At 37.6% G+C, this 14,508-nt stretch overlaps 1 protein-coding gene across 1 annotated transcript in view; it reads left to right on the top strand.

The window, feature by feature from the left end:
- Positions 1 to 14,508, top strand: part of brinp2 (bone morphogenetic protein/retinoic acid inducible neural-specific 2) — a 238,572-nt gene that overhangs the window by 112,244 nt on the left and 111,820 nt on the right. The gene's annotated exons all lie outside the window — the stretch shown is intronic.

The following is a 14,508-nucleotide window of genomic DNA, read 5'->3' as shown; positions in this document are numbered from 1 at the left end:
GTTTGATTGCTGCACCCCTGCTACCCACAGCAACAAAGTGCTTGTACATTTCAGCCAACGCATCCTATTCAAAATTTGTGTAAAAACAATAAGAGTGGCAGTGAAAAATGCCAGAAGAGGCCTTGCAAAAAGTACTGCTTCAAGAAATCAGACTCAGGCAAGAACAAAAGTCTTCTTTTAGTCTTTCTTTTGTTTTCTCTTTAATTAAAGCCTCATTGTTGTAACATTTTACAAAACCAACCTTGCATGTGACTTATGATGTAAAATAAGAAACCTTTGCGGTGCAATAATAGAAATGCTAATCAGTGTAATGAGGAACATAATTTTATGAACATTCTCCAGAATCTGATTAGTGATGGTGAAGATAATATGCATATAATAGTACAATAGATAGAGGAATAAAGAGAGTGATGGTCCAGATCAAACACATAATGGTGCAATTAGACTTTAATTATTCCTATATGTCCTGTTAATTTTGTGTGTCATTGAGAAAGGAAGCCTGCGAAAAGTCGCACAGTAAACACAGCAACTCTGCATCATGTAAAAAGCACTTCTCTCTGGCTTCTAATTGTACTCCCGTGACCTTACTAATGCTAATATCTGATTATCATTAAGGAAAATAAGCACTGGCAGGCTTTTCTCTGCATTAACTTTCCACAGAGCAAGAGTAAAATTGGCTGCTCTCATTAGCTTTTAATCAGGGGTAATGGAGATGGGAATACATGTTAGCCACATTTTCCTGGGCTACACGTAATCTGTTAAATCCTTTAATCTCATCATCGCACAAGTTACATCAGCTGCTACGGCCTTAAACAAGCTTGAAAACTATCAGTGGTTGAGGTCATGACATCTGCACTTTCCAGTGTGCTTACTGTCGTTGTGTATCTGATATCATCGTGTTAGTGTGATCCTTATACCATTATATCACTGAAGTAATTGGTATCGTTGTGAATAACCAGTAACAAAATTGCAATGTGATAGCTTTACAAACCAGGAAAAATACTAAAATAGTATGTGTCATCCTGTGGTGGAAAAAGTGTGGAGTGACAAAGATGAGGTTGGGCTTTCACCTGCACGAATGGGATTTGTGCAGATATTGTTTTTAGAGTTGTTACTTCGTATATTTAAGAAACCTTTTGGAGTTTTGTTGATGATTGGTTAGTTTTTAGGAAGCTGGAACTGACCAGTCACAAAATTATGATCGCCCAATTATTTGCAAATGTGTCCTATTTGCATTTAATTTCTAAATTAATATTAATATATTCATTTATTCATTATTATTACACATATCTATATATTACAGATATTTTAAATAAATTGACTGGTGGATACAGCCCTATCTGTTGTTGACAACAATAGTGCATAGTATTTTTCCAACATGTGGCTGTCAATTTGAAAATAAAAGGGGTTAAATAATACCACACGGAATGAATTTCTATTGTGCTGCTTGATGTTTTATGCCAAAATCAATCTAAACTACAAACTGAGCGAACAAATCACTTCAGCATTAACCAGGCTTGTTGTTGTTTATTCAATCAAACTTTACATCACCTCAAACTCCAGCAAAGAAAAGTCTCATCTGGCTGAATCAGGCTGCAAAGGAACAAAACCACATGGAATAATCACACTCTTTTCAATTTTCATCTGTCTGAAATGACAAAAGAAGAGCTGTCAAGCAGTTCTTGTAGAGAGACAGACAGGGATTCTGCTTAATTTTCACTTCTACTTGTGTTGGACTTGAGTTAGATTAGCTGCTGATGAGGCACTGGGTGGGGGTGGAAGGTGTGTGCATGATTGCGTGGAATGTGAGGGGGTTGTGGGCTTTTTCTCTATGGTCCACATTATCAGAGAGGCAGACAGCTTAACATGGACAGAGCAGCACGGCAGAAACAGGCCTGTGGTTCTGTGATGGAAACAGTCAGGAGGCAACAGCCGGCACAGCAGGGAACACTTGGTGTGTATTCTGAGTTAGTGTGTTCTGTGCTGTCTGACCACCATAGCTCCTACATCGCCTTCAAACAAATGTGGGTCACACCCTGCCTACCACACATAAAGGCACACAAAGATTCAGGGTCTTTGCCGGCTGTTTGATATGTTAACCTCTCAGTTTCATAAAGGGATAAACCAAAAGAAACACCAACTGCTGTGTGCATTATCGCTGGTTTTAAACACCAACTGGGTTCAAATGTACACAGAAGGCAAGAGAAAAACACACAGGACAATACAGAGTGCTAGACTTTAAAAAAAGAAAAAAGAGGCTGCTTTTATATATGCTGCTGTCAGAATGACATTGGAGCCTGCAAACAATACCATCATATGTAAATGTATTCATGGATTTTCTGTGTTCTTTTCCTGTGGATGCAGTGTGGTTAGAGAAAGCTAAAAATATTTGAAATGTAAAGATTTGATTTCTGCAATTAGACTGTATCTTTAACCTTTGCTAGACACCACCAGCACTGGTTTTCCTCAACTCTGCTGCTAAATCTAAAAATGCAATTTCCTTACAAACGTGGGACCATTAACTGTAAAAGGGGAAATAAACAGGCTTTCCAATGGCATAACATTTATTAACAAGAAGCACTGTACCAAATAATAACCCACCCAACATGAATTTCCTTACTTTCTGTGCTAAGTTTAGATAAACCATTTACTTTGCTTTAGAGAAAATTAACATTTAGATAGATGGAGATGTTTTGTGTATGATAGTACGATATTAACAATGTTTATTAGAAAATTATTATTTTGCATTGTTGTTTAAATATCAATCGATAGTTCTTCCACATTTCTACTCCATTTCACTTCTGCACTACTACATCTTTTACCTTTATTTGCTATATTTTATCACTTTGCAGTGCAAGGTTTTACATATCTCTCTATTTTCCTATATGTACAAAATAAAAAATGTTAAACAAAATCTAAAGGTCAAAATTCATATTTTATACAGTTGATTTTTTATGTTTTTCTTCTCTGAGTACATTCGTCTGGTCTCCTTGACAAAGTGTGGTATGATCTATGGCAACAAGTCTGGAATTTACCAGCAGATAAATATTGTAATTGTGTGTGAAGAAATGTCTTTTTATTTTTTATTAATTACCGTATCATAAATATTTACTGTATATTAGACGTTTATGATTTCTGTGCAGGTTTTGGCAGTGAATAAGTCTTTGTGCAAAAGACATATACATGAAAACATTCAAACAAATCATCAAACACTGTCTCTTATCAGCAAAAGCAATTTAGTTCCGTTAGCTTTTCAGTGCACTACAGAATTCATCCGCAAATTAGGGCTACACCCGGGACTGGTATAATGAATTAGCCTCTGGTATTCAGGGAAAAAGTCATAATGAGTGATGCATTACCTTTATAAAAAGGAAGCCGGCAGCAATTGCATGAAATAAAACGTCGGTAAAGTGGCAGGTGAAAAGAAAGAGACCTTGTCCTTAAAAAATTGAATCACTTCAAATGAGATTTCACATTAACCTTCAGTATAAGCTATAGTATTTGGCATTAAAGTGAGGTTTGACTGCTGAAAATATTTAGCAAATAAAACATTTTTGACAGACAGACTGAGAAACATAGAGAGATATATGAATGTGTGGGTGAGAATCAGCGTGCCTTTCCATTTGGCCTCTATCTGGTTTAAAATCGTAAAATTACAAACAACAAGCGAAAAGAAGTCTTTGCCCAAGAAATGCCCAAGTTCAGCTCTAAAAGTTCACAAAGAACTGCAAAATTTCAAGAGCTATGACACTTGAAGTCTTCTGAATTTGAAAAAAAAAAAATCACCACCAGCAAGTTTAAAACGTGTCTCTGAGAAGCTGCAACGTCCATTTTCTTTTCAGATGCAGCAATCACAATGGATTCCAGGGGTGACCTATAAGTCATGACTAAAACATGCATCAATACTTTTCAAAAAACTTTGAGAATGTGGATGAATAGAAAAAAAAATAACTGTACGCTAAAATGTATCTATCACCAAGGACTGCAAGACTCTACAGCAGGGGTGCCCAATCCTAGTCCTCGAGAGCTACTGTCCTGCAGCTTTTAGATGCATCCCTACTCCAACACAGCTGAATCAAATGGTTTGATGACCTCTTCAGCATGTCATCAAGTTTGGCAAAGGCCTGATAACAAGACATTCATTTGATTCAGGTGTGTTGGAACAAGGATGAATCTAAAAGCTGCAGGACGGTAGCTCTCGAGGACTAGGATTGGGCACCCCTGCTCTACATTATGCTTGTCAAAGCGATTTCCATTACTGTCCAGACAAGATTTTAGCACTGCTCATCTCTGCAAACACACTGAAGGGAAGGACACATAATCAGGTACAAGAGAAAACAGATAGACAACAACAAGGAGGCAAACTGTAGCTCAGGTGGCTGTAGCTCAGGTGGCAGAGCAGATCAGCTACCAACCAGAAGGTCGGTGGTTTGATCCCAGGCTGCTCCTTGTCTGCATGCCAAATATCCTTGGGCAAGACACTAACCCCATGTTGCTCTCCGATGCATCCATCGGAGTGTGAATGTGTATGAATGTTACTTAGAAAGCACCTAGAAAAATGTGCTGGTGTGAATGGGTGAATGCACAAGTTGTGTAAAGCGCTTTGAGTGCTCAGAAGAGTAGAAAAGCGCTATATAAGAACCAGTCCATTTACCAAACTGTAAAGGAAACATTTATATCTGTATAACATTTGTAAGAGTAGCTATTGCTGAAACCATCTTATCAAAGCACTTGTACTGTGCATGTTATAGTAAAAGAACAAAATTATTATGCTGAAAATAACAAAGTCATTAGTGTGGACATGACCTGAGTCAGGTCAAGAGATGTGGAAACTGTATTTCCTATTTGTATTATATATAGATAATGTGTGAAAATGAGTTTACTGAGATTGAGAACAATCACACAGCAGTAGACCTGTGCGTGTGTGTATTTGTGTCACAGTAACGGAGAGAAGTGGAGAGAAAAAGAATCTGGAGCTTCACAGAGACAATAAAACATCAAATAGAATCATTCCATCAAAGAAGATTACTTTAGATACAACACTCATGGAATGGAAATCTGGGCAATATTTTCCTCTTATTTCATCATCAAAAGATTAGGTTTTCTCAATAAAACACTCTCCACCCTCCACTCAGGAAAACGTACTCAGAAAACCACAGCAGCACATGCTATACTTCTCTCCAAGTGTCACGCCAATAAACATCTGATTCCATTTGGAGTTTCATGAGTAACTCGCTCACAGACATGTTGGCTTTCCGTGGTTACGAGCATAATTTAATTTAACCTCTAAACACACGAAAACTTTTAAGGATTTTAAATTACAGTGTATGTTTTGTCTCTCGCTCTTTTTTCTTCTTCTTCCTTTTTTGAACCAATTTTAATGAAAAGTATCTAGATTTTCTATTCTGAACACAGGTTTTCATTTATACCTTCTGTTGGCACAAATTGGATTCCTGCTGCAAGAATACGTTTGTTCTCTTAAAGCTCATTTCACTGCTGCTATCTTCTTGTGATATGCACAGCTCAGAGGATGGTTCCAGAATTTTTATATATTTTTCTACTCAAATTAAACACAGCTGTCACTGAAATGCAAAAAATCTATATACTAATAGGTACATATGCACTAATATATAATATATATTAGTGCTGTCAAACAATTAAAATGTTTACTCAGATTCATCACAGGGTTACTGTGGATTAATTTTGATTAATCACGATTCACGAATCTACATTAATCACATTTCATTTTGCATGAGCAAACAGACTTGAACATCTTGAACATTCGTGTTATCAATATTGTCAATATTTTCGAGGTAGACTTACTGAGTCCCTGATGCTCTGTGAGTGGTTTGTAGCAAGCTGGGTGACGCGTTAGCCAAAGTGCTAGCAGCATTCCCAGCTAACGTGTACGTCGCGTCAATTTGATATTTTAAGCTGGAAGTGCTTCGGTGAAAAGAAAATTCCTTGTTGTACAATGTGCATAATACTTTATGTCGGTCGACTGTTCCGTCTTGTTGTTTTTTTTAATACTCAAATTTCCCATCAAGAAAATTGAGTTGATTGGTTCAGCTGCCCGTCACTACCAGATCAACTGCCCATTTGTGCATGTGCAAAGGTAACTCTACTTGGACAAACTGCCCGAAATGCGTTGACAGAAACATTTCAGGGATTTTGAGTCATTCTGCACTCCAGATGCATTAATAGCATTTTTTTGTATTGCGTTAATCGTGATGATGGCTTAATCTGCGTTAATGCGTTAATTTTGACAGCACTAATACATACCCACACACACACACACACACACACACGTATATATATATATATATGGGACTTTAAAAGAACGCAAAAGGCAGAAAATGCATATTCATCCATTTTCCACTTTGTCCATTATTAGTCATTTTTCCCATTTATGAATTGTGCTGGATTCCAAGTGCACTACAGAGTCAGCCCTTACTCTCTGGTCAAACACATTCAAAAACACTTTGAAAAGCAGGTGGTGGTGGAATGTTGGCAGCGATGAAGCAGTGGGCAGCACAGAATAGGTACCACTAACTGGGCCAATAAATACCCTACTGATTAATGATTGGCACCATGCAATCAACATAAGGATTTGGGAAGGTAGTGTGAACCTAAGGGGAGTTCCCCTGTGAATTTAAAATTGAGGGAAGTTAAAATATATCTACAGTAGATGGGCTAAAGCTAAGAGGCAGCATGAAGGAGGAGTACTAAGTCTTCTTGCTGCTGTGATCGCTATTATAAATGTCAAACTCTTGCAAGTAGATGGAAAAAAATTTGGAATCTGACAGAAATGCTTAATTCTCTCCGTAACTTGCAGTACGCTATTAATATGCTGCCTAGCCATGCAACAACATCACTCACATGCAGTGTGCTATTATAAGTACTATCCTGCGATGCAAATCTTCAGGCTGCGCTTACTCTGTGTGTGATTATATTCCTGAGCTGCTGTGCAGAAATTTTGCTGGAGAGGATGAACGACAACAATACAGCCAGATGAAGACCAAAGGTCACAGAATCCTTCACACAACATGCTTGCTACATCATCTGAAGTCATCATCCCATCTGACAGCTCATTTGAGGAATTTCTAACATTCTTTAATCACAAACAAAGAACAGAAAACCAAGCTTGGTGGAGAGCCTGCATGATCGTGGGGCAGACGGTCAGCAGAGTCTCCCTGAGCCCAGCATGGCTCTCAGTTAAATACCTTCTCCAGGAACAAAAGGCAGTACACAGCTGTTTCACACCTTAAGGTTCACACTCCCTTGCTACCTCCCAGAGTCCTCCAAGAGACAAAAGATTCTTCCTGTGGAGTTGTCTGCTTCCCCCAACTTCCTTACCATCTGTCTTACTGTATGAGTGTGAGACATGTTAAAATCCAGTAGCACCAAGGCATCATACAATAAAATAATGTGATTAATACATAAATAAAAGAAATTCCTATACAGCTGACAAATTGCAGAGACACTGTGATACAACTAGGTGGTATGGTAACCTTTTTGCGTTATATTTTGCTGACTATTAATAAACCTTTGTCTGTACCCATGACTGGTTGATGTCACATGATAAACCATTGTTGTTATGTAAAAAAAGAGAGACATGGATAAAATCCTGAAAATGTGACATCATTATCAGCTTTTGACCAAAACAGCATTCTTGCTGTAAAAACAGTTAACTCCGAATACTATGAAGGATGAAAAAATCTCTAAGGTGGATATCACATCCTCCACCTCAACCTGTGAAAATTATCTTGTAATTTCTTATAACATACCTGCACATATGGAAAAGAAGAAAAATCCCTTCAACAGTAAATGCATTGCATTACCTATATACAGTGTTGGGTAAGTTACTTTAAATTAGTAACTTAGTTACATTACTAGTTACTTCTCTAAAAAAGTAACTCAGTTACTTCAAGTTACTCGTTATTTTCAAAGTAACTAGTTACTAGGGAAAGTAACTTTGGTTTTACTCAGAATTCTCTTGTTAATGTGTTGCTTCCATAACTGGATACCCAGCAAGATTGTCAGTCTTCTAGCTTGCTTACTTGCCACAAGTGCACTGTGCCACCTACCAATAGAAAGGAAAAAATAATGTGCACATTTCCACGAGAGAAATCCCACGCCTGGACCGTCGTTGACCGCCACCATGATTCTAGCCTGCTTTTTACATCCAACACAAAAACTGCAGTCGTGGTGCTTTTGATTGTACTCAGAACTCGGAAATTCTGCCTTCTGAATAGGAAGATGTAGGTAACACCAGACTGCAGATGAGCTGCATACAGAGCTGGACTGGGACAAAACAATCGTCCCGGGCATTTTGACTAGAGACCGGCCCGCCATTATAGGAAAAATCATAAAGCCTTTGAATGAAAACAAACACTGTTGTGACAGTGATGTACACTGTTCTGATGGTATATATGTATCAATCTATCAATTGTTTGTTGTAAGACTCAGATAATTATTTTTTTAAAAGTGAGACATTTTAAATGAGAATGAGAATGGACTTTATGTTTCCAAATTTTTGCTTTAAGTTATTTTGTTATTTACATAATAATGTAGATAACCTAATAATGATCCTTATTGCTGTTTTAGAGAGGAGCGGTGCTTCAAAGGATAGTTGCAGATTTCTGTCAGAATCTGCAGATTATACAGTACAAATAAAATGTTCACGTTATCTTCCCAACAGTTTCACTAACATCTACACTGGATGGCCAGGAAGCGTTCGTGATGTCTTCTCGGACGCTTCTCCGGCGCTGATAATTGGCGTCTGTCTTGTGTCAGTGACGTAAAAGACGGATTTAATGCGACATGACCGTTCACACAGCAGTCGCTTTCTAAAACATCGGATATGTATCGGATTCAGGACCACATACGAAAGTGACCCAGATCGGATTTGAAAATATCGGTTTGTGCCGCTCACACTGTCATACCATGATCGGATATGGGTCGCATAGGGTCAAAAAATCGGATTTGATGCGCTTTTCGCCTGCAGTGTGAACATAGCCTTACGTTCACACTGCAGGCGAAAGCGCATCAAATCCGATTTTTGGAATTGAGCATTAAGACCTGCAGTGTGAACGTAGCTAAATCATGGTGGCACGTTTTCATTTTCCCAATGATGATGTGCACTTTCTTACATTCCCCTTTGAAAGACGTGCTCGGTATAATGGCAGTCGGCAAGTACCACCAATATCTAATATGACACACAAAGTTATTATAACCAGTGCTTAGCACAAGTTGTTGAAAATTTTCATAAAATCCTAGTAATGAACACCCTGACCAAGTTTCACTGAATACTATTGAATCCTTTGTTACCTAATCAAACATTTAAAAACATCTTAACAACTTACGCTAACGTTTTAAGCACATAAAAAGTGATGATATAGGCCTTGTCTGACTTTTTAGAGCTGTGAGAAAGCGGCCTGTGATTTGGAATGATTCTGTGTTCTGTGTGCTGTTTCTTATTTGGAGGTGGAGGATCAGTACATGCCGAGTCTGAAAACATCATTACCAGTGAAGTTATCTTTTTAGATGGCCAGTTGCCAATTTCGATTTGGCTGCCCCTCATCATTTTTCTGACTTTAAGCCAGACACATTTTTTCATTTTCTTTACTAGCACACATTTTAGGAAATTCACTGTACACGTTTCATTGTAGAGTCAGACATCACCTTAATAATGCTCTTCCTTTATGCTAAGAAGTATTAAGCATTTGTTTCTGCATTCAGCCTATTTCAAACAAGTTTAACTGTGCTGTCTTGTTTAGTAATATGGTCTTGTAATCAATGTAACCATTGGCAACTGACTCCAGACGATCCCCAGTTGTTGTTTTTTTCACATCGATGTTATGTTTGTTCCCATCTGATGTAATTTAAGCACTGTTATACAACTGGTTGACAGTGTTTTTCATCTAAGCTGGACGACTTGTGATTTGGTAAACAGTTAAATATATCAAGACATGATTTTAGTGGCCTCAGTTTTAACTGCCTGTCTTAAATATTTCCAGCTTCTGCAAATTCTCCAGCAAAAACAACAGTTACAAAAATGATTCCATGTCATTTAGTCAGGATCATCACAACTTTACGTCACAAACTCGTGCAGAAAAACATCATTATCATTTCAACATTTTCTTAAGAATTCCTGACACCAACTACAGGAATTTCGTTTCCTCTGCAGAAAGATGAACTTTCCCTCCCATTTCCCTTTCATGTATGGCCTAAAGATATTGCTGAAATCATGACTTTGCAGCATTATATTTGCTTTGTTCAGGCTTATGCTCTCCTCCTATGATCCGTGGACAAATCTTTGGGTGGAATAAATTTTCCAGTGGCGATAGCAGAAGCCAAATGGCTTACTTAGCAAAGGATTGTGAAAACATCAGAGGAAAGAATTTCCCTATAGTGAACATTGAGGCATCGGAAGGGCTCAATGTTTGTAGAAATGTTACCTGGGCAAACCAATGAGAGAGATGGGAGCAAGCGTAAGAAGTAAGATAGAGGAGACAATAGAAGGGAATTAAAAGAAAAAGAGACCAGTGAGAACATAAAGAAAGGAAATGAGAAGAGGAGCTGGTATGAGGGCAGTGGTGTTTTGGGAAAGGGACAGAGCGTGTATGATGTGTGTGCGTGTGCTCATTTGTTTTCACTTCACTGTGAGGGCAGAAGACAAATTGCCCATATGGATAAGAGCAGACGGTGGCCAGGTTGCGTTAGGAACCAGTTAGTTCTAGCACATTCTGTTGTTGGGCAGGAAGCCTAATGTTTAGCACACTGGGAACTGGCAAAGTAATGGACACATGCAAACTGCCACAGTGTAGGCTCTTTAAGGATTCCAGGACACTGCAAGGTGCATTGTCTAACACAGCAGCTGCTGAAAATATGATCATGTATATTTCCTTGAAAATGCCATAGCAATGCCAAAAGTAGTTCAGTGGAATCAGTAACCCAATATTATATAATATATATATAATATTTTTATTAAGTAGTATGACGAGTATTTCATCTGGACTGTGCTGGCTGCCCAATGAAAGGAACATTAAAAGTGAAGAGGGTATTGCACTGTAACCATAGAAAGAAATAATAATCAATAATAATGAATCAATGCTCTATATTGGTACCTAATAAAATTATACCATATAAAGTACACCAATTGCATTTTAGCTTACGACCTACAGAGAGTTCATGTAACTCTAGTTCCTTTAAGATTTAGTCTTTTTTTGTGGTCCATGACTTAATCAGCCGATCCAGTCTCATCAACTTTGTTTTCATCAGTCGTGAGAAAAATGGATTCCAGTGAAAAAGTTGTGACAAACAGACTGGGTACCTACACTAGCCAACACCAGACTGATGATTGTCTCTGTCGTAGTTGGTGGAGACTAAAACAGAACTTAAATAAGAGTGGATCTTATACACAGGCATTAGGCTGTGAGAGAAAATGTCATGTTAGCATATCTTTCCCACTTTGTCTGTTATATGCTAATAATGCCTGTAGGTCTAAAAACCCAGTGACTCCTAGCCAGAGTGCTAGCAATGCATAGACTACCTATTCTTTAACAAGATGGCAGATGTCTTTTATGTCACCTGATGAATGTAATTTTCAAATACTGTGTATACAAGATGTATATACTGTGATGTCCTGTTAACATGCTGTTTGTTAGTAAGATCCCATTGTGAAGGTTTGAGCTGAGGGTGTTCTTGTCATCATCATCATGGCGTTTTCAAACCAGATGTGACCAGGGACTGACTGAGAAACTTTTGCTGACTGTTTGCTCACAGGGTAGCGACTTACTTTGTCCTTTGTGTTAATAATGACTAGAATTTACAAAATGAAAATAAAACTGTTTTTAGAATGACCTCAATTTATCAATTATTAATTATCAATGAATTTTGGCAGCAAATTTTGATGGTTTTAGTCAATGTGACTGTGAACTATGTGTTCATAGTCACATTTTAGACTAAAATGTCATTTAGTTTAAGTCGTAATTTATGCATCTAAATTACTTTAGTCTAAATATCATATGATTATAGACGAATAAATCAAATGAGTTGATTCAGTTGACAAAAATATAAAGTGTAAAGGTTTGTTATGTTTTTAGCAGTGACAGTTGCTCCACACACTTTATTCATTTTCCTTGACATCAAATGCAATATGTGCCCATATATCTAGTCTTCTCTTCCGCCCAAGTGCTGACATTTTGTTGTGTTTTCATGAGAAACATGGAGCACGGTTGCCGATTGTTCGATTTCCCAGGGTCGATCAAATGTTCGCATCTAACCGTACTGTACAAGGAGATTAGTTCTGATTGGCTCACTTTCAAACTTGTGTGTGTCAGTTTTTATTTAGTTATTTTGAGATTTTCCTCAGAAAAAAAGGTAATTTAGGAAACTGACTATGAAATTTTTGGTTAATCCAATTGCAACTGAGACCAAAAAGTAATTAGGAAAGTGTTAACTGAAATTTTAACTGACAAAAGGTAATTTTCTTCTGCACAGAGTTTATGGCAAGCACATTATCTATTCTCTTTTAAGCTTTGTTTTGGACTCTATGTACTTTTTCTGTTTGGTATTGTATACGCATTGTGCATGATGCTTAAAAGTGGATAAAAAACTGTGTAAGTCCTGGATTGGGTGATAATGTATTTAGTTTATATATGTACTGCATTTTTATCAAATGTTGTTTTGTCTTCACTCTAAAAAGCAAACGGTCTGCTAAGTTCACTCGAAACCTGTTTGTTTTCTTTAAACAGTTTATTGAGGAAAGAACCGTGTCCAACTGGAAGTAACCTAAGGGCTTCCTATTAGATGGGCATTGTTTTGTCAGTGTTTTTTCTGTGTATTATATTGTTTTGATATTGTTTGGTGGCTGCAGGAAGCAGCAGCCCTCACCAACGCACCAGAACTGAACAGTAATTGGTCCTTCTGTCCACATGTGTGCACATGTCTATGTGCAGTATGTGAATGTGCTGTCCAAATGGCATCACACCAGGACATGGTTGACGTCAAACTGTGATAATGAGCACAGCCAAGATTTGAATATAAGCACGCACCGATTCAATTATTTCATCCCAGCTAGATAGAAAAAGCCACAAACATACTCATTTCTCTACATTCTGCCAATTTTCTGTTGGGAATGCCTCCTGGGCAAGACAGTAAAACGTGGAATAACCTGCATTTGTATGCTCGCTACTTATGCGCTCTCTCTTTCAATTTAACAAGAGTCAATTTGAATTATAATTCAAAGGTGCGGTCTCTATTCACTAAGTACAGGGTGGGAGTTGATGCTGGTGGAGGTCGGCATAGGGGGGCAGAAAGCTTCATTGCTGTCTCTAACAATACTTGATCTAATTTAGTTGAAATTGTCCCTATTACAAAATAAGAAAAAAATGGCATCTCTCTGTTTTGCTTTTGTCTGCTGGTTGAATTATTTAATTTTCTGATAAGGCTACATGGGTCTTCTGACAGGGTATGTTAAGAGCCACAGTGTTACAAGAGAAAAAGAAGTATACACAAAGAGGTCTGCTGAGGGTGAAGTAAAGAAAACATGACACATTAGGATGACAAATATAGACATAATAACAGGAATATAGACCAATCTTATGAACAGGATATGAACAGATAATGACTGCTAATATCTAGTCAAGTGGCATTAAATTATTTTTCTCTCAAAACATAACTCCAACATATTATATAAAGTATACCTTAAAAGTGCCGGTGTGTGGGTGGGTATACAGTTCCAGTTTGAAAAGTTACAGATTAATTGCATTTGTATTGGAAGTGATTTGTTTGTCACACATTGTCTTGGTGACCATCATATATCAATTAGTCCCTCTGATTGGTGGTCACTTTAACTGAGAAATGTTTGACACTGGACCTGCCCACTTCACATGACCAATCGTTCATTTAAAGTCACTAAGTCTCACTAACTTTCTGTGGTCTGGTCACAGGGTGGTTGCTAGTATCTTCTGACGAGTTCTTCAGTATCAAACTGATCCTTTTTTCCACAATTATAAGAAAACAGAAAGGGCAGCATTGCTCCCAGTAATGTGGACCTATGAAGGGAGGTGTACAGTAGATTATTTTCTGTGGCATTATACTCAACATGCATACTAAGTGACAAGTTAGGTGCTGTCCTCTTTGCTGGAAGCAGCAGCTCAGAGACTCAATATGGACTGATTTGATTTTAACCTCTTAAATGTCCTGAAATGCTTTTAAATTAGAGCGTTCATTGTATATGAAATAAAGCTTTTGTGCAACCTTTTTCATATTAACCTGATTTGAATGGTTAGTTTTGAGACGGTTAGGATTATCTTTACATTTATCATAGATGGCTGAAGTCATTAAGTTGCATCCTATTTGAGGACCTTTCAGCTGGTTAACTAACTCATCACAGTCAACATCTGACAAATGGAGATAAGAAAGCATCCATACAAAGAAAGAAAGAAAAGAATGGTGGCATATTCTGATAACTGGATGATGCTATGTTGCATTTCGGTTCTT

This window comes from Oreochromis aureus, linkage group 18 (assembly GCF_013358895.1).
Source record: "Oreochromis aureus strain Israel breed Guangdong linkage group 18, ZZ_aureus, whole genome shotgun sequence".
Taxonomy (NCBI): Eukaryota; Metazoa; Chordata; class Actinopteri; order Cichliformes; family Cichlidae; genus Oreochromis; species Oreochromis aureus.
This window is presented reverse-complemented; position numbering and strand designations above follow the sequence as displayed.